General features: G+C 44.8%; 1 pseudogene across 1 annotated transcript; it reads left to right on the top strand.

The window, feature by feature from the left end:
• Positions 1–1,590: 1,590 nt before the first annotated feature.
• On the top strand, positions 1,591–26,629 carry LOC311120325 (2-hydroxyacyl-CoA lyase 1-like; annotated as a pseudogene). The gene is made up of 24 exons: positions 1,591–1,689; positions 2,032–2,119; positions 9,241–9,316; positions 9,475–9,547; positions 9,736–9,813; positions 9,990–10,088; positions 10,388–10,496; positions 11,296–11,431; positions 11,779–11,884; positions 13,666–13,725; positions 17,536–17,621; positions 17,780–17,852; positions 18,041–18,118; positions 18,295–18,393; positions 18,693–18,801; positions 19,410–19,545; positions 19,920–20,026; positions 21,993–22,076; positions 22,817–22,918; positions 23,313–23,467; positions 24,376–24,534; positions 24,850–24,955; positions 25,049–25,255; positions 26,467–26,629. The product of its transcript is annotated as a 2-hydroxyacyl-CoA lyase 1-like (transcript).
• The last annotated feature ends 479 nt before the right edge of the window (positions 26,630–27,108 follow it).

The following is a 27,108-nucleotide window of genomic DNA, read 5'->3' as shown; positions in this document are numbered from 1 at the left end:
GAGAAAAAGCTGGAGTTCCAGCTCAAACCCAGAGTTGTCTTTGACAACTTATTGGATGCTGCTCAAACCATGTACCACAGAGTAAAGGATAGACTGAACATATTTTTCTCTTTTCCACCAGTGTCAGTCACCACAGCCAAATATGTGCTGGACTCCACCCCTGTGGAGACACTCAGACGTTCTAAGTCCGCTGACACTGCTCTTGTTGAGGACAGGAGCCGCCCTCCGTCTGTGAGAAGTGAGAAGCCTTTGTCAAAAGTCTGTTTGGCTAAAAGGTCTAAAACCCTTCTGTCTTCGAGTGGCTCTTCAACAGACCACCATGTAATTGACACATGCAGTGAGGATGTCACTCTGCCCACCAGGAGTATGTCAGTTGTGAGCAACAACAGTTTGAAGAGAGCCTCTCCTCTCCACGGCAGTGGATTGAGTGAAAGTTGCAAACCTCTTGTGGCTCTAAAAGACGTAACAGTGGCAGTCAGCCAAGAAGGCTTTAGCAAAACTGCAAAGAAGACGCTCAGCTTGATCCTAAATGTGATCAAGTGTAGAGTGGCCAACTCTGAGAGTTCATCTGTTGGGCAGATTGCAAGTGAGGAGTGTCTGATAGCCACTAACATGTTAGACTCTGTACTGGAGAGCCTTGACCAGTTGCCTGACATGAGCGCTGCCGATGAGATCACAAGGACAGAATCCCATACCTCTATCGCAATGGACGAGACAGGTTCACGGTCAATGCTTGTGAGCCAACAAGAAATAAACATATCTGACACCAATATCATAGTGAAAACTATAATGGACACATTGAAGACGGACGACCCAGAGATGACTTCAGCAGAAGAACATCTGGATAGGCTCCTGTCAGTTGAAGCCCTTCAAGGTGCATCTGGCAACCTGATCGCAAAGGTCCATGGTCTCATTCAGGAGATAACCATAAACCGTCAGCTTCAATCCATGGTTGGCCACAGAAGCCTCTCTCAACCAGCGCTGCCTAAACCAGCCCTGAGGAAGCTGTCAAAGGACGATGCCTCAGAGCTCATTTACAACTTTGCCCAGACTTCTGTTAGGAGACTCCTGGGGCAGTGTATGGGAAGGCCTTTGCCACCATCAGCTGAAATGGTTTTGGATCAGGTCATCAAGTTGATGACAGACGTGGTGATGGACAGCCTGACTTATGTGTCCAAGTCTACAATGGAGGATGGTAAGTGAAAGTACCTCTTTTCATCTGCATAGGACTTAATTGTAACATGATGCTCAATACATTGCGTTTTATGATGTAAAATTCACTGGTTGTGTCCAAAATGGCACCTTCTTCCATATTTAGTGCACTACTTTTGACCAGACCCTATGGGTCCTGGTCAAAAGTAGTGCACTATAAAGTGAAGAGAATGCCATTTGGGATGCAGTGACTGACTTCAATGGCTGCGTCCTCTTCTCCCAGTTATTGTACACAGGTCGGTCACACTAGCGTGCTCTTCTCACTCAGACACCAGCAATGCCACAAGTGACATCACTCATGGTGTTGTAGCTGACCTTAATGCTACTGAGGAATTCCCTGCCAGGAGCCTTAGCCCGGCTGATGTAAAGGCTGACGGCATGGCCCGCCTTCCCTCTGCCAGAGGGGAAGAGACTAAGAAGAACAGGAAGTGGCGTTTCCTACCGAAAATGCATAAGTTTCCAAAGATCATGATTAAGGTAGGGTGCTCTGTGTTTTGAGATTACATCTGTAAGGCAGGGCTGAATTTTACCCTACAGATTCACTACACCCCTATTGTCTCTCAGCATTAGAACAAAACTGTTGTCATTGTCTTTAGGAGGTTGAGTGAGGACGCTGTAATGCAATCCTAATACACATGGGAGAGAGTCAATGGCTATGTCCCAAATGGCACCCTATTCCCTATATAGTGCACTACTTTTTACCAGCGCTCTATGGGCCCTTTTCAAAAGTAGTGCCTTACGTAGCGAATAGGGTGCATTTTGGGATGCACACTCTGTATTTTACACAGGCTCAGTTGTCCTGATGTGTTTTGTCAACAGCTGTTCAAGACAAAAGGGGAACCGAAGAGCCACCCTAAACAGGATGCACTGCCTACCAAACGTCTCAGAGAGACTCATATTTCACAGGGTAAGTGATAAGCATCGATAATGTCATATTGATGTATCACCCTATGACAAGCTTGTTAAAACAGTGACAACAGATACAGGCAGACCGACGGACAGACAGGCAGACGGACAGGCAGGCAGACAGACAGACAGACAGGCAGGCAGGCAGACGGACAGACAGACAGACAGACAGACAGACAGACAGACAGACAGACAGACAGACAGACAGACAGACAGACAGACAGACAGACAGACAGACAGACAGACAGACAGACAGACAGACAGACAGACAGGCAGACGGGCAGACGGACAGGCAGGCAGACGGACAGGCAGGCAGACAGACAGACAGGCAGACAGGCAGACAGACGGACAGGCAGACGGACGGGCAGGCAGACAGACAGACAGGCAGGCAGGCAGACGGACAGGCAGGCAGACGGACAGGCAGGCAGACGGACAGACACAAACACACACATTCATTTTCTGATTATGAAATGTTCTTATGACAGATGCTGAGTGTGAGGTTCCAGAGGTTCCATCCACTTCCCCTCCCAAGGAGGACCTGACAACCACACCGGCCCCTGCTCCCCAGGAGTCCCAGTCCCGTAAACGCCCACTCATAGTCAGGGTGTTACACGCTCTCTCCAGAGCCATCTCCAAACCATTCAGAGGAGCTTCTGGGAAGAAGAATTAGCCAAATGCCTGATTTTATTAATATTATATTTTAATCAGAGCCTTTATTTAATAAAACATTACTGCATTGATTTCTGTCTATAGTAGTCTTCATGTATGTGCAAGATAACGGTAAAGTACTTCAAATCACATAGTCAAAAGTATTCATAGTGAAGTACCGTTTATGATTATTGATTGTGGAAATACACATAATACAGAAAAGTTGTTGTCACATACAAAGACAGACATAAAGGAGAACTCCGTAGACCAGTCACATTCTCAAGCCATAACTAAATCCATGAATGGATCTCCTATAAGATGACAGGAGAACATTTGTAACACTTTCTATGAATCCAGGCTCTGTCGCAGCCGGCCGCGACCGGGAGACTCATGGGCGGCGCACAATTGGCCCAGCATCGTCCAGGGTAGGGGAGGGAATGGCCGGCAGGGATGTAGCTCAGTTGATAGAGCATGGCGTTTGCAACGCCAGGGGAGTGGGTTCGTTTCCCACGGGGGGCCAGTAAAAAAAAATATATACATATATATATTTATTCACTAACTGTAAGTCGCTCTGGATAAGAGCGTCTGCTAAATGACAAAAAAAAAAAAAAAAAAAAAAAAAAAAAGCCTATATCTATAATGCATACACTCAAGTCATTTACATTTTACATTTTAGTCATTTAGCAGAAGCTCTTATCCAGAGCGACTTACAGTTAGTGAGTGCATAATTTTTATTTTTTTTCATACTGTCATACACTCATAATGACTTAATTGAGTTAAGTGTTAAGTTAAGTGCAGTTATAAACACATAATGAGGGCTTATTATGTATTTCTTGCAATAAAAAAAGAAAAATGCTACTAGTTTATTAAATATTCATGACTGCTATTGCACGGCTCATGTCCACACTTCTGTACAATAGGGGGCAGTAATGCACCATAACGTTGGATGCCAACTGTCTATAAACCCCACTGAAGAAGAAAAAGCTACTCATGTAATGCATGCTGGAAAGCAGACAAAAACTAATGATTTGCAAGAGATCTAAACACGATTTATAAGCTACTGAACAACAAGTCCAAGAAAGCATTGCTAACCGCGTTTGCACTTTGAACAGATTTCTCGACAATAATAATGGAAGATGTGACTGGGGCTCAGCTCATTGCAGAGGCACTAAAAGCTCAGGTGAAGTGTGTGCAATTTATATAAAACAGTGTTATACTGTGTAACCGTGTTGCTAAGAATATATTAGTCGCTGATCATGTCCTTGGCAGTGAGAATGTAGCACTACGAGTTGTGAAAGTGTGCCATAGGTCATTGCACTGGTATAGCTAACTATTCATATTGTTGTAGAAAAACATTTAGATGTTTATGTGGAATAGCATATGTTAACATAGTGAGTTTTTGTCCTGGGTCCGCCTGGGTCCTGCAGTCGGTGAAAAGCAATTGCACTGCCTGCATCTCAGAACTGCGGCTGCCTTGATCTCATGAGGTTATCGTTGCCCGCGTGTGCATGACGTCAGAGAAAGTCGGGATCAAGTCGGACACAAATCTAACCAGCATGCATTGGGCGGTGATCGCTGGTAATCGATTCTGCGCAGACCTGGCTCATCTCAAATGGGCCTCTTGTCTATGATCTGTCGGCATGGTTATACTGGCCTGTGGCCTTCTTGGAGGCCTTGATGATATCGGAGGGGGGCTCCCATTTGAAGCAGGGCTCCAGATTGGCCATCTTTATGGTCATTATTGAGGACAGGGTGCCATCCAATGCTAGGCTGTTTCTTCTCTTGGTTTTGTTCAGTCCCACAACTGAAAACATCCTCTCAGCATCTGCGTTTGCATGGGGCAACACCAGGACAAGCTTGGCGACGGCAGCAAGCCTCTCGAATTCTTTGGCTCCTGTCACCTATGGAAAATGCACCAAAACACAATGGAAAAACATACCTTGATTTTTTATTGATTAATACTGTGAATATACTGTAGGTTGATCCATTAACAAAGTTCAGATAAAAACATGCATAATTTGAAACATGCATGACACATATATGCATGCAACAATTTTAAGCAACAGATGTAGCCAAGCCACACCTGCCAAAAGAAAAGACAAAAAAGGAAAAAAAAATGACATTATGCTTCCGGGTTGCCATTTCAGCCCAGAAGCTTTCCATTTCAGTCCTGCAGGGATATCATTGGCATGGTCTGATAATTTAGAAACTCCTCACCCAGAAGGTCATGCTCCTCTGGCCAATGGTATGGGAGGAGATGGGGAAACCTATTTATGAAAGTAGAGTTACAAGTTGTTACGTTTTAGGTATATAGTCATCAACCAGCAGCAGTTCATACACATCTTTGAGGAGAAGCCACATAAGAATATCTCATGTGCAGTTTAGGAGTGAACACACCTCATCATAAAACACAGGGTATTTTAGCTAAGATGAAAGACAATAATTAGAGAAAAAAAACGAACCTTTCAACAAAGTACAGGACATCTTCGATGTCACTTTCAGCCCTCTGCCGTACATCTACAAATTGTGCGTGCTTGATCAGTGGCTCTTCCAGTGGCAGCTTCTTAAGTGCATAGTCCACAGCACTTGTCAGGAAACACAACACAGCTTCATGGAATGAATCCACCTGCTGTGGTGTGATGTCACCCTCGTCGAGTAATCTGTTAATTTTAGCCCTGGTTGTGAACCCAATACAGCATATCGGTATAATGTACAAGGCTAAATATCACATATCACAGTGTTTGATCATAATAATAGTCAAATACTAACCTGGTAAATGGTTAGCCTTTTCTTCAAAGGCAATTTCACAAGGCTCCTCATGGCACTGCAGAGCTGCTGGAACCATAAACTTGGAACATAGCTTGCGTACGAATTTCACCATCTATAACAGACATTTACAAAAATAGTAGGTGAAACCTGTTTTAGAGGACCCCTGCAGATATCAGCAAGAAACACAGAATGGAAAAAAACTGCAAAATCCAATCCCACCTCATCATGTAACAAAAATTTTGATGACTGCTCTCTCTGAAGCAGCAAGTTGAAAGAAGTGAAAGTTGGTACGGTGGCTTGGAAGAACAGCAGGTACACTTCTGTCATGGGGACAGTGAATGTCTGCACAAGTCTCTTGAACCTGGCCTGATTTTCATCTTGAATCAATCAATAAATAACACAAAACAAGAGGTTGTCATTGATACAAGTATGTGACTAACAATCCATGTAGTTGCTGCATAATGAAATTGAAAATTGATGACCATACTAGCAGATTTGTAGTAGCTGGCCAGAGGTTCATACAGCCTCAGGATCCTGGTCACACAACGTTCAAGGCTTAGCCAACGAACCGAGATATGCAGGAGGACCTCCATGTACTCCGCTTCATGGAGCTCACAAAACTCTGTTTTAGACATTAAATCCATATCATATATTTTCTACAGCTCAGCATTTCAGTATTACACTTAATAGTATCAAACATGCATACCTGACAGGTATCCTTTCCGATTTGAGCTACCCTTGAACCAGTAACCGATGTCCACTACCATATCCTCAAAATCAAAACCGGACACCTGCAATGCATAAATCAATCGTAACGCATTCAGTCAATGCACGTAATTAGGATACAAATAAAAAGTTACATGTAAAGATAAATCAGGCCTTAACTCACTTTAAAACATCTTTAAAAAATCCCACTCCTGCAGCTTTGGCGGTGTTATGTGCCACATGACAAGGACAACCATGAATATAGGTGTTGGAATGCTTCTGGAGCACCCTAGAGGCAATGGGATTACGTGGTCCAATGTTCACAGCTGCATTGTAAACTGAGAGACCAATGCAGTTCTCCCAAGGGATGCCATGCTCCTCTATGGTGGAGTTAATTTTGGTGAAGATCTCACTTGCTGGCCCACATCTCCTCCCACTTGTTGTGCACATATTTAAGAACTGGTGGACAACTTTGCTGCCCATGAAGACCCGGACAGTAAGCGGGTTCATCTTTTCCACTCCTATAATGACAAGTTAGAATCATACAGATGTTCATGTTATTAGATGTTTAAAAATACACAAAGCACATGTTTTGCAGATGAGAAAAATCTCAAATAGTTTGTGAAATACCAGTGTCATTCGACCCATCCGTAACAAGGGTATACGGGGCTTTTTTCATCTCCTTCACAAGCTCCTGTGTGAAATATGGTGCGAGTGCTTCATTGGTAATGCAGGATGACTTAGTCCTGGCACACCTGTACTCCTGCGCTGTCTTCGAATCTCCGAAACATTATTTTAGGAGAGGCCCCAGGTGGTCCGCAAAGGCTAGGGGGACGTTGTGAACTACCAACCCAGCTGTCATTTTGACCTCAGCCCTTCTTGTCTGTAAGAAATTAAAAATTATTAATCCTCCCAAAAGACCATAGTTTATTTAAAATAGACGCCTGCGATAATAGGGCACAGGTAAAAAACACATTCAGCAACTAAGATCTCAAATTAAGAAAACTGGACTGTACTACACTGAAATACAAACCACAAATTAGTCAAAACTATCAACCATGACTTTACCGTGATCAACTAGAACACAAAACTCTTGATTGAACCTTGACAGAATCATTACACATATCATACCTTAACCTCTTGTGCAGACATACCCCCAACAGATGGAACGGCCATTGCATATTGGGATATTGTGGCTGTGGACAGGAGAGCTCGTTGCTTATCTTGGTGGCCTTTTGCTTTTTATATGGCGCACTACATCTGTCACACCCTGGTGGCAACATGAGTTTTCAATACGGCAGACTGCACACCAGTAGTGCGTGTTGAGGCTCCCTCTGGTAATAAATGGCCATGAAGAGGTCCACTCATTTTTGAAAATGGATCTATATGTTGCTGCTCCAGCCAGAGCACGACTCTTCTGGCCCTGCTGTTGGATTGGGGGGGTCTCTTCTTTCTGTCCCTCTGTGTCTTCTTCCATCTGCCCTGTTGGTTGTTCTATTTGTCCTGTCTGTTGCTCCTCTGCATGTGCGTCAATCTGTCCTGTCTGTTGCTCCTCTGCTTGTTTGTCAGTCTGTCCTGTCTCCTGCTCTCTCTGTCCTTTGTGTTGCTCCTCTGTCTGTTGTCCTGTCGTTTCTATCAATCGTTCTGGCTGTTCTGTCAGTGTGTTTGTCTGTCTTTTCTCACTTGGCTGGTTCTTTAAATAAAATAAAAGGTTTCGCTTTTGTCCTGGCAAAGGTCTCTTACGGGACATCTTTGAAACCTTAAACAATTAAAATGGTCATGTTGGTTTAATAACTCTACTCTCAGTTACAAAAACATACCTACTTCTATTGCACACATTTCCTGTATTTATGTTAAATTCTTTGGAATACATCTTACCTGTTCGAAATCAGCTGAGTTTACATTCACCACACTAAATCATGTTCACACGCACAAACAAATAATTTATTTCAAGATTTAAAGTTTAAGAGAGTGAGTATTCAATTGGACGACATTTCATTGTTACATACCTAGTCTCAGCTCAGCTTCTTATCAGACTTCTTCAGGGCGGCAGGTAGCTTAGTGGGTAAGAGCGTTGTGCCAGTAACCGAAAGGTTGCTGGTTCTAATCCCCGAGCCGACTAGGTGAAAAATCTGTCGATGTGCCCTTGAGCAAGGCACTTAACCCTAATTGCTCCTGTAAGTCGCTCTGGATAAGAGCGTCTGCTAAATGACAAAAAAAAAAAAAAGGTAGTGACCTGCTCATCTTATGTTGACTTTCACGGCAATGGTATCTCTTCTTCTGTCGCTAACTTCGGGGTGCAGCACATATGGTTCATTGGCGCTCATCAGCGCCATCTACCGTCGGGGAGTTTGAAAAAAGGAACGAACGAGTCTCTGCCGATTTTTTTTGCTTGAGAAATTGGATGTGTGGCGTGAGTGCGTGTGAAAACAGGCAAAAACGTGTGTCACACGGCGAAAGCGTGAGAGTTGGCAGCTCTGTGTTAACACCCTTGTTGATGCATGCCAATGTGTGTGTCAATGCAAAGAAAATCTAAACTACATTGTAACAATTCATATACAATTCAGAATGAAAATGTATGCACTCACTAACTGTAAGTCGCTCTGGATAAGAGCGTCTGCTAAATGACTAAAAATGTTTTAAAAAATGTAAATATACTGTATCTACATGTATCTCTCTACAGAATGTAGAATATATGTTTGGAATAGTTGGTGTTCCAGTCATTGAAGTAGCTATGGCAGCTCAAGCCTCAGGAATCAAGTATGTGGGAATGCGCAATGAACAAGCCCTAAGCCACCTTTTTATTACTAAACCAGCTCTCCCCAAATCATGTGATATTAACTACCCTTACATAGACTACAGGAGCGTGTAGTGTGTGAGGGTCAGTTTCATAGCTTTTTTGCATTGCTAATTATGTCTGCCTGTCTGTCTGACCCTTTGTGTGTCTGTCTGCCTGTCTTCCTGTCTTTCCCTCTGTCTGTCTGTTCCTCTCCAGTCCAGGTGCATGTCTGGTTGTGTCTGGACCGGGACTCATCCATTCACTTGGTGCAATGGCCAATGCTAACATGAACTGCTGGTATGCTAGAACTCCACAAACAGAAGACCCTACTACTCATGTTCAGTGGCCTTTCAAAAGAAGGGATGCTATCCGCACACTGCAAAAAATGATCTGAGGACTCCAAACTATCTCAGCTTGTCAGTTGATGTCATTGTGTGATACCTCTCTCTCTGTAGGCCTGTGATTGTTATTGGAGGCTCCTCTGATAAAAACCAAGAGACCACTGGGGCGTTTCAAGAGTTTCCACAGGTACCGATTCAACCATGACATTTATGACTATTGAACATTAGGGGATGGTATCCCGGGACACAGATTAAGCCTAGTCATGACCTAAAAAGCAAACTCAATAGAGAATCTCTGTCTGGGAAACTGGCCCTAGCAGTTTAATTGCTGAAAGAGGAAATCATTTGTTATTTGTGGTCCTCTTTCTCTGTCAGGTGGAGGCATGCAGATTGTACAGTAAGTTCTCTGCTAGGTCTAGCAGTCTGGATATGATCTCCTCAGTGGTAGAGAAGGTATACAGTCTACTCTGACTCCCTCTGTGTAGTCCTCTTCATATCATTTGGTATCACCTGCAATTGTCTGTTTTCTGACCTCTAATTTTCCAGCTTAGCAAGGTACCTTAACTGCTTCATAAGAGCACAGCACAGCCTTAATTGATCTGAATGGAAGGGTGTTTGGTCTGTCTAAGGCAGCACGCACTAGCATGTATGGACGTCCAGGTGCTGTATACGTAGACATATCTGGGGACATGGTCAATGCTAAATTGGACAGGAGCAGAGCCAGGTTAGTGGCCATCACTGTCTTTCATCCATTTAAAATGTATACTAATGCGTTACTGTTGAATATGTATACCTCTGAATTCACATCACCGTAGTCATTTTTATTTTATTTTGTTATACCTTTTAACGTCTGAAGTGAACCAGAAATTAAATTACTTAGAAAATATAGCACTATATCAAAATATTCTCATCAGAGAATAGCAATAAGCCTCGATAGACCTTCATGATGTATTTACATATGCAATACAGTTGCTAGGTAACATGTTTAATGTTTGACCTATTATTTATTATTTCCTTTGTCAGAGAGGTGCCCTGTAGTCCACCTCCTCCTGTGAGTATGGCTGACCATATGGCGATCACAGAAGCACTGGCGGTCCTGAAAGGAGCCAAACGGCCTTTACTCATCATTGGCAAATGTAGGCATTGCTTTTTTAATAGCCAGATAATCTGGGGGAAACAGAACTAAAATGTTGCATAATTGCGTCAGATACTTGGTTAAGGTCTGGGGAGATGTTAAGAGAAAGATACTAACGCCACTTGCGAAGTTTCCACCCCCCTAAACGGAAACTCTCTGCAAGTTTCAGGCAAGTTTATGGGCCAAATGTCCCCTCCCCTTCTGAAATTGAAAAGATGCGAGTACCTGCGAAATCGTGATTTGTCCAAATGATTAGTGGTGAAAAATCAGCGTACCGGAACAAAGTTGTCACATCCCAGTCTGTTGACAGACGCTACTTCCAGTTATGTTACGTGCGTCTGTCCAGGAGAGATCAATAGCCAGGTGAGACGCACTGTAACACATATAGCACTGTACCACAGCCGGGGCGGCAAGTAGCTTAGTGGTTAAGAGCGTTGTGCCGGTAACCGAAAGGTCGCTGGTTCTAATCCCCGAGCCGACTAGGTGAAAAATCTGTTGATGTGCCCTTGAGTAAGGCACTTAACCCTAATTGCTCATGTAAGTCGCTCTGGATAAGAGCGTCAGCTAAATTACTAAAATGTAAATGTACCACGGTTCAGTCGAAAATAGGGCCACGTTCAGTAGACAAATGTTGTTGACATGATTTCTCATTCTACCTGTCCGAGAGGCACGTTCGTTCTACATGCTATATTTCTATCTGAACGTTGCACAACGTTTTGCTCAGCTGAATGCATCCCAGTTGTGAAGGCCAGTCTGTTGAAATCCGTGTGGCAGTGCCCTCTGTCTGTGTCCCTCTGCAGGTGCAGCCCATGGAAGAGCAGAGGGGGCTCTGAAGGAGCTGGTGGAGGGGTGTGACCTGCCCTTCCTGCCCACCCCCATGGGTAAAGGGGTGCTGCCTGACGATCACCCCAACTGTGTTGCTGCTGCCCGCTCCAGGTCAGCCTCTCCTTCTCTCAGCTGGCATCATATTCATGTACAGACCATTGACTGTATAAGTAGGACCAATAATTTCCCTGACCATTTGAACGGACCACGAAACTCCTGAAATCCCTATCTATAACTAGTCTCTCCTGGCCAGGTCATGTCAATGTAAACTGGTGTCAATCAAACAACTACACTACTCCTATAACTAGCCTCTTTTCATTACATTTTGTTTTGTCCCTGCTCTCCTCCTCCTCTCTTCCTATCCTCCTCCTCCTCTCTTCCTATCCTCCTCCTCCTCTCTTCCTCCTCCTCCTCCTCTTCCTATCCTCCTGGTTCTATGGTCTTGGTGGGGACTGCAGAGCTCTGCTCCAGTCTGATGTTGTGGTCCTACTTGGTGCCAGACTCAACTGGATCCTGCACTTTGGCCTTCCCCCCAGGTTTGACACCCAAGTAAAGGTCATCCAGCTAGGTCAAAGGTCACCAGTAGGGTTTCTTTTTTTTCCTTCTTTTTTTCGGATTTTCTTCTTATTCCGTTCTGATTTCTGGAATCTTCCAACAGGGATTTCTGGGAATTTTGGGAAAGTAACTGTAATTTTGCAACCCTAGTCACAGGTCATTTCATAGTGAACTACATTTCATTGTAACCAGGTATAAAGGTATTTGACTCAGTCTATTGGATTTAGTCTATCAATTATATAGCTTCTCTATAAGTCTTTGTGGTCTCTCCAAATAATGTCATGGCTGTCTTAGTGCTGTACAGTACATCTATATTTAAGCAATAAGGCCCGAGGGGGTGTGGTATATGGCCAATATACCACGTCTAGGGGCTGTTCTTAAGCACGATGCAACGCGGAGTGCCTCGATACAGCCCTTAGCCGTGGTATATTGGCCCTATACCACAAACCCCAGAGGTGCCTTATTGCTATTATAAACTGGTTACCAACGTAATTCGAACAGTCAAAATACATTTCAAATCAAATCAAATCAAATTTTATTGGCCACATGCGCGGAAATACAACAGGTGCAGACATTACAGTGAAATGCTTACTTACAGCCCTTAACCAACAGTGCATTTATTTTTAACAAAAAAGTAAAAATAAAACAACAACAAAAAAAGTGTTGAGAAAAAAAGAGCAGAAGTAAAATAAAATAACAGTAGGGAGGCTATATATACAGGGGGGTACCGGTGCAGAGTCAATGTGCGGGGGCACCGGCTAGTTGAGGTAGTTGAAGTAATATGTACATGTGGGTAGAGTTAAAGTGACTATGCATAAATAATTAACAGAGTAGCAGCAGCGTAAAAGGATGGGGTGGGGGGGCAGTGCAAATAGTCCGGGTAGCCATGATTAGCTGTTCAGGAGTCTTAAGGCTTGGGGGTAGAAGCTGTTGAGAAGTCTTTTGGACCTAGACTTGGCACTCCGGTACCGCTTGCCGTGCGGTAGCAGAGAGAACAGTCTATGACTAGGGTGGCTGGAGTCTTTGACAATTTTGAGAGCCTTCCTCTGACACCGCCTGGTATAGAGGTCCTGGATGGCAGGAAACTTGGCCCCAGTGATGTACTGGGCCGTACGCACTACCCTCTGTAGTGCCTTGCGGTCGGAGGCCAAGCAGTTGCCATACCAGGCGGTGATGCAACCAGTCAGGATGCTCTCGATGGTGCAGCTGTATAATTTTTTGAGGATCTGAGGACCCATGCCAAATCTTTTCAATCTCCTGAGGGGGAATAGGCTTTGTCGTGCCCTCTTCACGACTGTCTTGGTGTGTTTGGACCATGATAGTTCGTTGGTGATGTGGACACCAAGGAACTTGAAGCTCTCAACCTGTTCCACTACAGCCCCGTCGATGAGAATGGGGGCGTGCTCAGTCCTCTTTTTTTTCCCTGTAGTCCACAATCATCTCCTTTGTCTTGGTCACGTTGAGGGAGAGGTTGTTATCCTGGCACCACACGGCCAGGTCTCTGACCTCCTCCCTCAACGTGACCCATGTTATACGGTCAGATATACCACAGCTTTCAGCCAATCAGCATTCAGGGCTCGAGTCACCCGGTTTATAAAAGGGAACGTGTGTGTGTCAGCCTTAGCATTATGTGGTGCTGCCTGGTTATTTCTGTTGTGTTTAGCTTGAGGTTTGGCCACTCCTCCAGCTGCTGTTACATGTGTCACGCACGGCGCTCTTCCTGTCGTGTCGTTGCTGGTATGTTGTAGTAACGTTCCACATACGTTATTTATGTCAAGGTCAATGTCAAGGTTGATCTGTGTGCTGAGGAGATGGGGAACAACGTGCAACCTGCTGCTGCTCTCCTGGGGGACATCAATACTATTGTCAAGCAGGTAACACAACACAGTCCTGGGGGACTGGAGATCCTGGTTTGAATCCAGGCTCTGTCGTAGCCGGCCGCGACCGGGAGACCCATGGGGCGGCGCACAATTGGACCAGCGTCGCCTAGGGTAGTGGAGGGAATGGCCGGCTCAGTTCGTAGAGCATGGTGTTTGCAACGCCAGGGTTGTGGGTTCGATTCCCACGGGGGGTATGACATTTTTTTATAACGTATGCACTAACTGTAAGTCGCTCTGGATAAGAGCGTCTGCTAAATGAGGGCAATGTGGGGCATTCTTATTTTTCCTCCACTGATGATGATATCCAATCTGTTTATTCTTACTTTTGTGAGTCAGTACCCAAGAACAACACAGTCATTTTTCAGAACACAATGAGAATTACTCAGAATGACAGTTTGTTTTACACCACTGTGCTAGTACAGGATAAAGTTGAGCTGAAGGGGATGTTAGATAGTGGGTCCATGGCTACTACTCTGCGCGCAGATATTGTACCTCGGTTGAGGGAGGCAGGAGTGGTAGAGGGGAACTTTCTAGCTCCTTCAGACATCATCCTGGTGGGTTGTGGTGGGAACAAACTAGCCCAGTGGGCATGTGTGACTTAAAAATGCAACTTTATGGCTTCTGTTATGTAGTCCCAGTGCTTATTGTTGATGGGCAGGTTGATGAACTCATTGTGGGAACTAATGTGTTGAAGTCTCTGATTAGACAGTGAGTTTCTATGTGCTCACGCAGGTGCCCGAGAGCTGTGGCTGCACCAAGGGCTAAGCTATTGTGTGTTGTCTCTTCGTGTACAGGTATGTCATTTATTTTGTCAGAATTATGTTGTATATCATTTTACTTGTATTGTATAGTGTGTTGTTAGGCACTGAATGTGTGCATGCAGCACCTGTTCTCTTTTGCCTGACCTTCAACTAGCAAGGTGCCCGAGAGCTGTGGCTGCACCAAGAGCTAACATATTGTGTGTTGTCTCTTCGTGTGCAGGTCGAATAAAAATTATCCAACCATCAGAATTCCAGTTGTGGCAGTGTCCTAATTACGTGACCTGCCGACTGGTCAGCTCAAGCCGACCGCCGGAGCTGTGCATGTGGATGAGGTGCACGACCTGCGCATGTGAATTTGTTGATGGCTTACTGTAAGTGAATATATACTGTAAACAGTGAAAGTGAATGTAGCATATTCATTAGATACAGGTATTCGTGCTTATTTGTATGTTTTGGATGAATTTGTTTATTGCATTTATTTTTTTTGGTATTTGAATGCACTAAATTACATTGTATTTTAGTGCTCTGTTGAGCCATGGAAGATTCTCAAATCCATAAGACGTGTTATGCTGGGGATTTTAGTGTGGGTAGAGGGAGGGGTGTCCTTCCATTTACACCAATTGTACAGTCAGCTCCTGGGAGTAGAGCGTTTGCTAGTCCTGAGTTTGCAAGCACTGGGAGGGGTAGGCTGTTTGTTCCACCTGACCAGGGTATCCCACCTCTGTCTTTTGAAGTACCATCATCCACAGTACTCGGTGATAATGGGATGCCTCCGAGTCAGCTTAGTGACCTTATTAAGCAGATTGGTTCAGAGATAGGAGAATCTATCAGAGCGAGTTTACTGCAGCCTGGGGTTTCAAGTCTTTCTCCTGCCCGTCCCCCTCACCAACCCCAGCAGTTTCCCCTGCCTGAGCAGTGTGGGTCAACCTTTATTGATGCTCCCAAAAGACCATAGTTTATTTAAAATAGACGCCTGCGATAATAGGGCACAGGTAAAAAACACATTCAGCAACTAAGATCTCAAATTAAGAAAACTGGACTGTATTACACTGAAATACAAACCACAAATTAGTCAAAACTATCAACCATGACTTTACCGTGATCAACTAGAACACAAAACTCTTGATTGAACCTTGACAGAATCATTACACATATCATACCTTAACCTCTTGTGCAGACATACCCCCAACAGATGGAACGGCCATTGCATATTGGGATATTGTGGCTGTGGACAGGAGAGCTCGTTGCTTATCTTGGTGGCCTTTTGCTTTTTATATGGCGCACTACATCTGTCACACCCTGGTGGCAACATGAGTTTTCAATACGGCAGACTGCACACCAGTAGTGCGTGTTGAGGCTCCCTCTGGTAATAAATGGCCATGAAGAGGTCCACTCATTTTTGAAAATGGATCTATATGTTGCTGCTCCAGCCAGAGCACGACTCTTCTGGCCCTGCTGTTGGATTGGGGGGGTCTCTTCTTTCTGTCCCTCTGTGTCTTCTTCCATCTGCCCTGTTGGTTGTTCTATTTGTCCTGTCTGTTGCTCCTCTGCATGTGCGTCAATCTGTCCTGTCTGTTGCTCCTCTGCTTGTTTGTCAGTCTGTCCTGTCTCCTGCTCTCTCTGTCCTTTGTGTTGCTCCTCTGTCTGTTGTCCTGTCGTTTCTATCAATCGTTCTGGCTGTTCTGTCAGTGTGTTTGTCTGTCTTTTCTCACTTGGCTGGTTCTTTAAATAAAATAAAAGGTTTCGCTTTTGTCCTGGCAAAGGTCTCTTACGGGACATCTTTGAAACCTTAAACAATTAAAATGGTCATGTTGGTTTAATAACTCTACTCTCAGTTACAAAAACATACCTACTTCTATTGCACACATTTCCTGTATTTATGTTAAATTCTTTGGAATACATCTTACCTGTTCGAAATCAGCTGAGTTTACATTCACCACACTAAATCATGTTCACACGCACAAACAAATAATTTATTTCAAGATTTAAAGTTTAAGAGAGTGAGTATTCAATTGGACGACATTTCATTGTTACATACCTAGTCTCAGCTCAGCTTCTTATCAGACTTCTTCAGGGCGGCAGGTAGCTTAGTGGGTAAGAGCGTTGTGCCAGTAACCGAAAGGTTGCTGGTTCTAATCCCCGAGCCGACTAGGTGAAAAATCTGTCGATGTGCCCTTGAGCAAGGCACTTAACCCTAATTGCTCCTGTAAGTCGCTCTGGATAAGAGCGTCTGCTAAATGACAAAAAAAAAAAAAAGGTAGTGACCTGCTCATCTTATGTTGACTTTCACGGCAATGGTATCTCTTCTTCTGTCGCTAACTTCGGGGTGCAGCACATATGGTTCATTGGCGCTCATCAGCGCCATCTACCGTCGGGGAGTTTGAAAAAAGGAACGAACGAGTCTCTGCCGATTTTTTTTGCTTGAGAAATTGGATGTGTGGCGTGAGTGCGTGTGAAAACAGGCAAAAACGTGTGTCACACGGCGAAAGCGTGAGAGTTGGCAGCTCTGTGTTAACACCCTTGTTGATGCATGCCAATGTGTGTGTCAATGCAAAGAAAATCTAAACTACATTGTAACAATTCATATACAATTCAGAATGAAAATGTATGCACTCACTAACTGTAAGTCGCTCTGGATAAGAGCGTCTGCTAAATGACTAAAAATGTTTTAAAAAATGTAAATATACTGTATCTACATGTATCTCTCTACAGAATGTAGAATATATGTTTGGAATAGTTGGTGTTCCAGTCATTGAAGTAGCTATGGCAGCTCAAGCCTCAGGAATCAAGTATGTGGGAATGCGCAATGAACAAGCCCTAAGCCACCTTTTTATTACTAAACCAGCTCTCCCCAAATCATGTGATATTAACTACCCTTACATAGACTACAGGAGCGTGTAGTGTGTGAGGGTCAGTTTCATAGCTTTTTTGCATTGCTAATTATGTCTGCCTGTCTGTCTGACCCTTTGTGTGTCTGTCTGCCTGTCTTCCTGTCTTTCCCTCTGTCTGTCTGTTCCTCTCCAGTCCAGGTGCATGTCTGGTTGTGTCTGGACCGGGACTCATCCATTCACTTGGTGCAATGGCCAATGCTAACATGAACTGCTGGTATGCTAGAACTCCACAAACAGAAGACCCTACTACTCATGTTCAGTGGCCTTTCAAAAGAAGGGATGCTATCCGCACACTGCAAAAAATGATCTGAGGACTCCAAACTATCTCAGCTTGTCAGTTGATGTCATTGTGTGATACCTCTCTCTCTGTAGGCCTGTGATTGTTATTGGAGGCTCCTCTGATAAAAACCAAGAGACCACTGGGGCGTTTCAAGAGTTTCCACAGGTACCGATTCAACCATGACATTTATGACTATTGAACATTAGGGGATGGTATCCCGGGACACAGATTAAGCCTAGTCATGACCTAAAAAGCAAACTCAATAGAGAATCTCTGTCTGGGAAACTGGCCCTAGCAGTTTAATTGCTGAAAGAGGAAATCATTTGTTATTTGTGGTCCTCTTTCTCTGTCAGGTGGAGGCATGCAGATTGTACAGTAAGTTCTCTGCTAGGTCTAGCAGTCTGGATATGATCTCCTCAGTGGTAGAGAAGGTATACAGTCTACTCTGACTCCCTCTGTGTAGTCCTCTTCATATCATTTGGTATCACCTGCAATTGTCTGTTTTCTGACCTCTAATTTTCCAGCTTAGCAAGGTACCTTAACTGCTTCATAAGAGCACAGCACAGCCTTAATTGATCTGAATGGAAGGGTGTTTGGTCTGTCTAAGGCAGCACGCACTAGCATGTATGGACGTCCAGGTGCTGTATACGTAGACATATCTGGGGACATGGTCAATGCTAAATTGGACAGGAGCAGAGCCAGGTTAGTGGCCATCACTGTCTTTCATCCATTTAAAATGTATACTAATGCGTTACTGTTGAATATGTATACCTCTGAATTCACATCACCGTAGTCATTTTTATTTTATTTTGTTATACCTTTTAACGTCTGAAGTGAACCAGAAATTAAATTACTTTGAAAATATAGCACTATATCAAAATATTCTCATCAGAGAATAGCAATAAGCCTCGATAGACCTTCATGATTTATTTACATATGCAATACAGTTGCTAGGTAACATGTTTAATGTTTGACCTATTATTTATTATTACCTTTGTCAGAGAGGTGCCCTGTAGTCCACCTCCTCCTGTGAGTATGGCTGACCATATGGCGATCACAGAAGCACTGGCGGTCCTGAAAGGAGCCAAACGGCCTTTACTCATCATTGGCAAAGGTAGGCATTGCTTTTTTAATAGCCATATAATCTGGGGGAAACAGAACTAAAATCTTGCATAATTGTGTCAGATACTTGGATAAGGTCTGGGGAGATGTTAAGAGAAAGATACTAACGCCACTTGCGAACTCTCCACCCCCCTAAACGGAAACTCTCTGCAAGTTTCAGGCAAGTTTATGGGCCAAATGTCCCCTCCCGTTCTGAAATTGAAAAGATGCGAGCACCTGCGAAATCGGGATTTGTCCAAATGATTAGTGGTGAAAAATCAGCGTACCGGAACAAAGTTGTCACATCCCATTCTGTTGACAGACGCTACTTCCAGTTATGTTACGTGCGTCTGTCCAGGAGAGATCAATAGCCAGGTGAGACGCACTGTAACACATATAGCACTGTACCACGGTTCAGTTGAAAACTGGGCCACGTTCAGTCGACAAATGTTGTTGACATGATTTCTCATTCTACCTGTCCGAGAGAGGCACGTTCGTTCTACATGCTATATTTCTATCTGAACGTTGCACAACGTTTTGCTCAGCTGAATGCATCCCAGTTGTGAAGGCCAGTCTGTTGAAATCCATGTGGCAGTGCCCTCTGTCTGTGTCCCTCTGCAGGTGCAGCCCATTGAAGAGCAGAGGGGGCTCTGAAGGAGCTGGTGGAGGGGTGTGACCTGCCCTTCCTGCCCACCCCCATGGGTAAAGGGGTGCTGCCTGACGATCACCCCAACTGTGTTGCTGCTGCCCGCTCCAGGTCAGCCTCTCCTTCTCTCAGCTGGCATCATATTCATGTACAGACCATTGACTGTATAAGTAGGACCAATAATTTCCCTGACCATTTGAATGGACCAGGAAAGTCCTGAAATCCCTATCTATAACTAGTCTCTCCTGGCCAGGTCATGTCAATGTAAACTGGTGTCAATCAAACAACTACACTACTCCTATAACTAGCCTCTTTTCATTACATTTTGTTTTGTCCCTGCTCTCCTCCTCCTCTCTTCCTATCCTCCTCCTCCTCTCTTCCTATCCTCCTCCTCCTCCTCTCTTCCTATCTTCCTCCTCCTCTCTTCCTCCTCCTCCTCCTCTCTTCCTATCCTCCTGGTTCTATGGTCTTGGTGGGGACTGCAGAGCTCTGCTCCAGTCTGATGTTGTGGTGCCTACTTGGTGCCAGACTCAACTGGATCCTGCACTTTGGCCTTCCCCCCAGGTTTGACCCCCAAGTAAAGGTCATCCAGCTAGGTCAAAGGTCACCAGTAGGGTTTCTTTTTTTTCCTTCTTTTTTTCGGATTCCAGATTTTCTGCTTATTCCGTTCTGATTTCTGGAATCTTCCAACAGGGATTTCTGGGAATTTTGGGAAAGTAACTGTAATTTTGCAACCCTAGTCACAGGTCATTTCATAGTGAACTACAGTTCATTGTAACCAGGTATAAAGGTATTTGACTCAGTCTATTGGATTTAGTCTATCAATTATATAGCTTCTCTATAAGTATTTGTAAGTCTTTGTGGTCTCTTCAAATAATGTCATGGCTGTCTTAGTTCTGTACAGTACATCTATATTTAAGCAATAAGGCCCGAGGGGGTGTGGTATATGGCCAATATACCACGTCTAGGGGCTGTTCTTAAGCACGATGTAACGCGGAGTGCCTCGATACAGCCCTTAGCCGTGGTATATTGGCCATATACCACAAACCCCAGAGGTGCCTTATTGCTATTATAAACTGGTTACCAACGTAATTCGAACAGTCAAAATACATTTCAAATCAAATCAAATCAAATTTTATTGGCCACATGCGCCGAAATACAACAGGTGCAGACATTACAGTGAAATGCTTACTTACAGCCCTTAACCAACAGTGCATTTATTTTTAACAAAAAAGTTAAAATAAAACAACAACAAAAAAAGTGTTGAGAAAAAAAGAGCAGAAGTAAAATAAAATAACAGTAGGGAGGCTATATATACAGGGGGGTACCGGTGCAGAGTCAATGTGCGGGGGCACCGGCTAGTTGAGGTAGTTGAAGTAATATGTACATGTGGGTAGAGTTAAAGTGACTATGCATAAATAATTAACCGAGTAGCAGCAGCGTAAAAGGATGGGGTGGGGGGGCAGTGCAAATAGTCCGGGTAGCCATGATTAGCTGTTCAGCAGTCTTAAGGCTTGGGGGTAGAAGCTGTTGAGAAGTCTTTTGGACCTAGACTTGGCACTCCGGTACCGCTTGCCGTGCAGTAGCAGAGAGAACAGTCTATGACTAGGGTGGCTGGAGTCTTTGACAATTTTGAGGGCCTTCCTCTGACACCGCCTGGTATAGAGGTCCTGGATGGCAGGAAACTTGGCCCCAGTGATGTACTGGGCCGTACGCACTACCCTCTGTAGTGCCTTGCGGTCGGAGGCCAAGCAGTTGCCATACCAGGTGGTGATGCAACCAGTCAGGATGCTCTCGATGGTGCAGCTGTATAATTTTTTGAGGATCTGAGGACCCATGCCAAATCTTTTCAATCTCCTGAGGGGGAATAGGCTTTGTCGTGCCCTCTTCACGACTGTCTTGGTGTGTTTGGACCATGATAGTTCGTTGGTGATGTGGACACCAAGGAACTTGAAGCTCTCAACCTGTTCCACTACAGCCCCGTCGATGAGAATGGGGGCGTGCTCAGTCCTCTTTTTTTTTTCCTGTAGTCCACAATCATCTCCTTTGTCTTGGTCACGTTGAGGGAGAGGTTGTTATCTGTAGCTCAACTGTAGTTCTCTGTAGCTCAACTGGTAGAGCACGGCGCTTGAAACGCCAAGGTAGTGGGTTCGAGCCCCGGGACCACCCATACACAAAAATGTATGCACGCATGACTGTAAGTCGCTTTGGATAAAAGCGTCTGCTAAATGGCATATTATTATTATCCTGGCACCACACGGCCAGGTCTCTGACCTCCTCCCTCAACGTGACCCATGTTATACGGTCAGATATACCACGGCTTTCAGCCAATCAGCATTCAGGGCTCGAGTCACCCGGTTTATAAAAGGGAACGTGTGTGTGTCAGCCTTAGCATTATGTGGTGGTGCCTGGTTATTTCTGTTGTGTTTAGCTTGAGGTTTGGCCACTCCTCCAGCTGCTGTTACATGTGTCACGCACGGCGCTCTTCCTGTCGTGTCGTTGCTGGTATGTTGTAGTAACGTTCCACATACGTTATTTATGTCAAGGTCAATGTCAAGGTTGATCTGTGTGCTGAGGAGATGGGGAACAACGTGCAACCTGCTGCTGCTCTCCTGGGGGACATCAATACTATTGTCAAGCAGGTAACACAACACAGTCCTGGGGGACATCAATACTATTGTCAAGCAGGTAACACAACTCAGTCCTGGGGGACATCAATACTATTGTCAAGCAGGTAACACAACTCAGTCCTGGGGGACATCAATACTATTGTCAAGCAGGTAACACAATTCAGTCCTGGGGGACATCAATACTATTGTCAAGCAGGTAATACAACTCAGTCCTGGGGGACATCAATACTATTGTCAAGCAGGTAACACAACTCAGTCCTGGGGGACATCAATGCTATTGTCAAGCAGGTAACACAACACAGTCCTGGGGACATCAATACTATTGTCAAGCCTGTAACACAACTCAGTCCTGGGGGACATCAATACTATTGTCAAGCAGGTAACACAACTCAGTCCTGGGGGAAATCAGTGCTATTGTCAAGCAGATAACACAACACAGGCATCTAATATCTGCCCTATATCTGCATATTCTTTTTTTAAGAAACAAGCATTGATTGTCCTGCAGCACAGCAATGTGAGTTATTATATGGATTATAATTAATGGACATTTATGTAAGGGTTGATAGGGAAAATGATGTCTGACATTTCTAAGAGTACAAACTTCAGAAGCCTTTTTAAACCTCAAATACACTACACGTTTTAAATGTCCTGCATTGCAGGAAAGTTCTCCTGCAACAAGGTGATCAAATTAAGATCCTACATCTGTACTTTATTCAGTTTGTTTAGTTTCTACTCCTCATCTTTACGTTCAGCTCCTGGAGTACGTTCACAAAGATGGCAGGAGGTATCCAGCTGATACAGAATGGTGGACCACGTTGAAAGAGAAGATGGTTGCTATGACAAAGGTGACAAAGGTGTGTTGGTGTGTCCGTCTGTGACCTGTGATCTGTGACCTAAGCAAGTTAGATTCTGCCTTTGTGTCTGTATTACTGACTCTTTGTTATCTGTGAAATAACTTGACTTAAATCCAACAGGTAGAATACATTATGGTACAGATGTAGTATTGCACTTAAATCCAACAGGTAGAATACATTATGGTACAGATGTAGTATTGCTCTTAAATCCAACAGGTAGAAGACATTATGGTACAGATGTAGTATTGTTCTTAAATCCAACAGGTAGAAGACATTATGGTACAGATGTATTCTGAGTCTTGTCATAGGCATGTATGATCCCGTCCGGTCAGGTCCAACAACTTTGCTGTTTGGGTACCTACCACCCCTGATTTGATTGTGTTTCTCTCTCCAGGCGTTAGCTCTACAGTCGACAACACCCATGAACTACTACCAAGTGTTCCACCACATCTCCCAGCTGCTGCCCCACGACTGTGTCATCGTGAGTGAGGGGGCCAACACCATGGACATCGGGCGCACCATGTTGAACAACTACCTTCCTCGACACAGGCAAGGCATGCCGCCTCACACAGAGATCAAAGGTCAAATCCGCCAAGTATCCTGTGCCTTTGCCCTGAAGACAAGTAGGAATGAGTTGGGATCTGTTGATAGTTCTCCCTGAGAAGACTTCTCAATGGAGTGCTGCCTGACAGGCTGACTGGATGACTTCTCAATGTAGTGCTGCCTGACAGGCTGACTGGATGACTTCTCAATGTAGTGCTGCCTGACAGGCTGACTGGATGACTTCTCAATATAGTGCTGCCTGAGAGGCTGACTAAATTACTTCTCAATGTAGTGCTGCCTGAGAGGCTGACTAAATTACTTCTCAATGTAGTGCTGCCTGACAGGCTGACTGGATAACTTCTCAATGTAGTGCTGCCTGAGAGGCTGACTGGATAACTTCTCAATGTAGTGCTGCCTGAGAGGCTGACTAAATTACTTCTCAATGTAGTGCTGCCTGACAGGCTGACTGGATTACTTCTCAATGTAGTGCTGCCTGACAGGCTGACTAAATTACTTCTCAATGTAGTGCTGCCTGACAGGCTGACTGGATTACTTCTCAATGTAGTGCTGCCTGAGAGGCTGACTAAATTACTTCTCAATGTAGTGCTGCCTGACAGGCTGACTGGATTACTTCTCAATGTAGTGCTGCCTGAGAGGCTGACTAAATTACTTCTCAATGTAGTGCTGCCTGACAGGCTGACTGGAGGACTTCTCAATGTAGTGCTGACTGACAGGCTGACTAGATGGACTCTTTTATTATCTTACCCCCCCAGATGTTGTTCATTGCTTCCTACTTAACACATACACACACACACACACCAACTATGGTACCTTTACACACACTGAACTCTTATTAACGCAGCCTGGTGTCTGTGTGTGTGTGTGTGTGTGTGTGTGTGTGTGTGTGTGTGCAGGTTGGATGCTGGTACCTTCGGGACGATGGGGGTGGGTCTGGGCTTTGCCATCGCGGCTGCAGTAGTGCAGAGGAACCAGAACACAGGCCAGAGGGTGGTGTGTGTGGAGGGGGACAGTGCCTTTGGATTCTCTGGGATGGAGGTGGAGACCATGTGCAGGTTGGTTCAGTCAAGGTCTCTCTCGCATAGCAAAACGTGCTTGTAGTATTCACCGGTCCGGTGCATAGGAGAATACAATTTTTATCAATTTTCCCTAAGTGTCAACCACCTAACCTAGTCATTGATGCTTTCCCTGGTCATTGATGCTCTCCCTGGTCATTGATGCTCTCCCTGGTCATTGATGCTCTCCCTGGTCATTGATGCTCTCCCTGGTCATTGATGCTCTCCCTGGTCATTGATGCTCTCCCTGGCCATTGATGCTTTCCCTGGCCATTGATGCTTTCCCAGGTCATTGATGCTCTTCCCTCTGACCAGGTATAAACTCCCAGTGGTCATCATCGTGGTCAACAACAATGGGATCTACAGCGGAGTGGACGCAGCGACGTGGGAAATGATGGGGAAGATGGGAGATCTGACCACTGTGTGAGTACATAGGGGTTTGGGTTTAAAGGTCAATGTGGGACTGGGCCTACTCTGACTGGTTATGTCCAGGTCAGGATTCCCTCTAGTGAAGGTATGTTGGTCATCTTCTCCTCTCCCCCCTGTGACCCTGCTGCCTGAAGCCCGCAATGACGAGATCATGAAGGCCTTTGGAGGACGAGGGTTCCTGGTGCGGACAGAGGAGGAGCTGCGTAGTGCCTTACAGCTCAGCCTCAGTGACTGGGAGAGACCTAGTCTCCTCAACGTCCTCATAGACCCCTCCTCAGACAGGAAGCAACAGGTATTCCCTGGTCTATACCAGGCAAATTCAAATCAAGACCTCAAAGCCAGTTCGAGTGTTGTTTATGATGTGTATCTAGTGTAGGAAAGTGTTTATAATGTGTAAGAAAGTGTTGTTTATTTCTGGTCCTGGAAGGCTGCAGTCATCAAATACGCTCTTAATGGGGCCTCCCGAGTGGCGCAGCGGTCTAAGGCACTGCATCGCAGTGCTTGAGGCGTCACTGCAGACCTGGGTTCGATCCCAGGCTGTCACAAGCGGCCTTGACCGGGAGACCCATGAGGCGGTGCACAATTGGCCCAACGTCGTCCGGGTTAGGGGAGGGTTTGGGCAGCCGGGATTTCCTTGTCCCATCGCTCTAGTGACTCCTTGTGGCAGGCCGGGCACCTGCAAGCTGACTTCGGTCGCCAGCTGGACGGTGTTACCTTCGACACATTGGTGCGGCTGGCTTCCGGGTTAAGCGAGCAGTCTGTCAAGAAGCAGTGCAGCTTGGCAGGGTCGTGTTTCGGAGGATGCATGGCTCTCGACCTTCGCCTCTCCCGAGTCCGTAGGGGAGTTGCAGCAATGGGACAAGACTGTAACTACCAATTGGATATCACGAAAAAGGGGTAAAAAAAATAATATATATATATATATATACAGTCTTAATAAAAAAGGGTTCCAAAAGTGTTCTTTGGCTGTCCCCATAGGACAATTATTTTAGGTATAACCCTCAATGTAGAACCCTCTGTGGAAAGGGGTTCTACATGGACCCCTAAAGGGTTCTACCTGGAACCAAAAAGGGTTCTTCAAAGGGTTCCCCTATGGGGACAGCCGAAGAACCCTTTTAGGTTCTAGATGGAACCTTTTTTGTACCATCAAGGTAGCTACGGTCAGCTCACTTCACCTGAATGTTGAATGCTAATGTTGCCTAAGAACAGGGCTGTCAAACTAGTGTCTGTTGGTTTCTGTTATTTCCTGTCCGATTAAGACATAGACAACCAGGTTAAGGGCGTTCCTAACTAATCAGTGTCCTTCATTGATCAATCAAGTAAAAGGGAGGAGTGAAAAAACCTGCAGACACTCGGCCCTCCGTAGAATGAGTTTGACACATGAGCCTGACTGCATCCAACCACGTCATTTATCATTCCTCTCCTGACTGTCCATGGTCTGTCTGTCTGTCTGTCTGTCTGTCTGTCTGTCTGTATGTCTGTCTGTCTGTCTGTGTCTCTTAGGAGTTTCCATGGCTGACTCGCTCCAACCTGTAGCCCCAAGAGGAGAGGTCTGCTGTATGGGACAGTGAGGAAGACCTGCTTCCTTCTCCCACCTGATGGAGAAATTGGGTACGTCCCAAATGGCAACCTCTTCTCTATAAGGTTCATTTTCTATGGGCCCTGGTCAAAAGTAGTGCACTAAATAGGGAATAGGGTGCCATTTGGTATGCAGCCCTTGTCAGTGAAGTTTCTCTCTCTATAACATGGTGTTAGGAGACAGTGACAGCTGTCACTCATTTAATGTGTTTTTGTATCTAAAAAATAATGTTTCTATGAAATGTTTTAATCAAGTCACATTTACTACACGGTAGTATTACATTTTTGATTTTGTAAATTTATACCATGATTAAGATGTAGATTTGTGACAAAATGTCAGGTATATTTGTCTTTGGCTTATTTACTATACTTGTACAAGTGGAATTGAAAATAAACTTTGTTGCAGACAAACTACAAGATAATAGAAGTTATTTTAGAAAATGATAAAGTGATGTCAATGTCTTTCAGAGCTGTAGAATATAGGACGCTTTCCCAGTTCCTTTGGGAGTATAGGAAATTATTCTGGGTCCTGTTCAAGATCTCCCCAGTCCCTCAGTCAATTTCCTG

Source organism: Coregonus lavaretus (genome assembly GCF_964263955.1).
Source record: "Coregonus lavaretus genome assembly, contig: HAP1_SCAFFOLD_166, whole genome shotgun sequence".
In the NCBI taxonomy this organism is placed as follows: Eukaryota; Metazoa; Chordata; class Actinopteri; order Salmoniformes; family Salmonidae; genus Coregonus; species Coregonus lavaretus.
The sequence above is the reverse complement of the archived record's forward strand: the minus strand, read 5'-3'. Positions and strand labels throughout refer to the sequence as shown.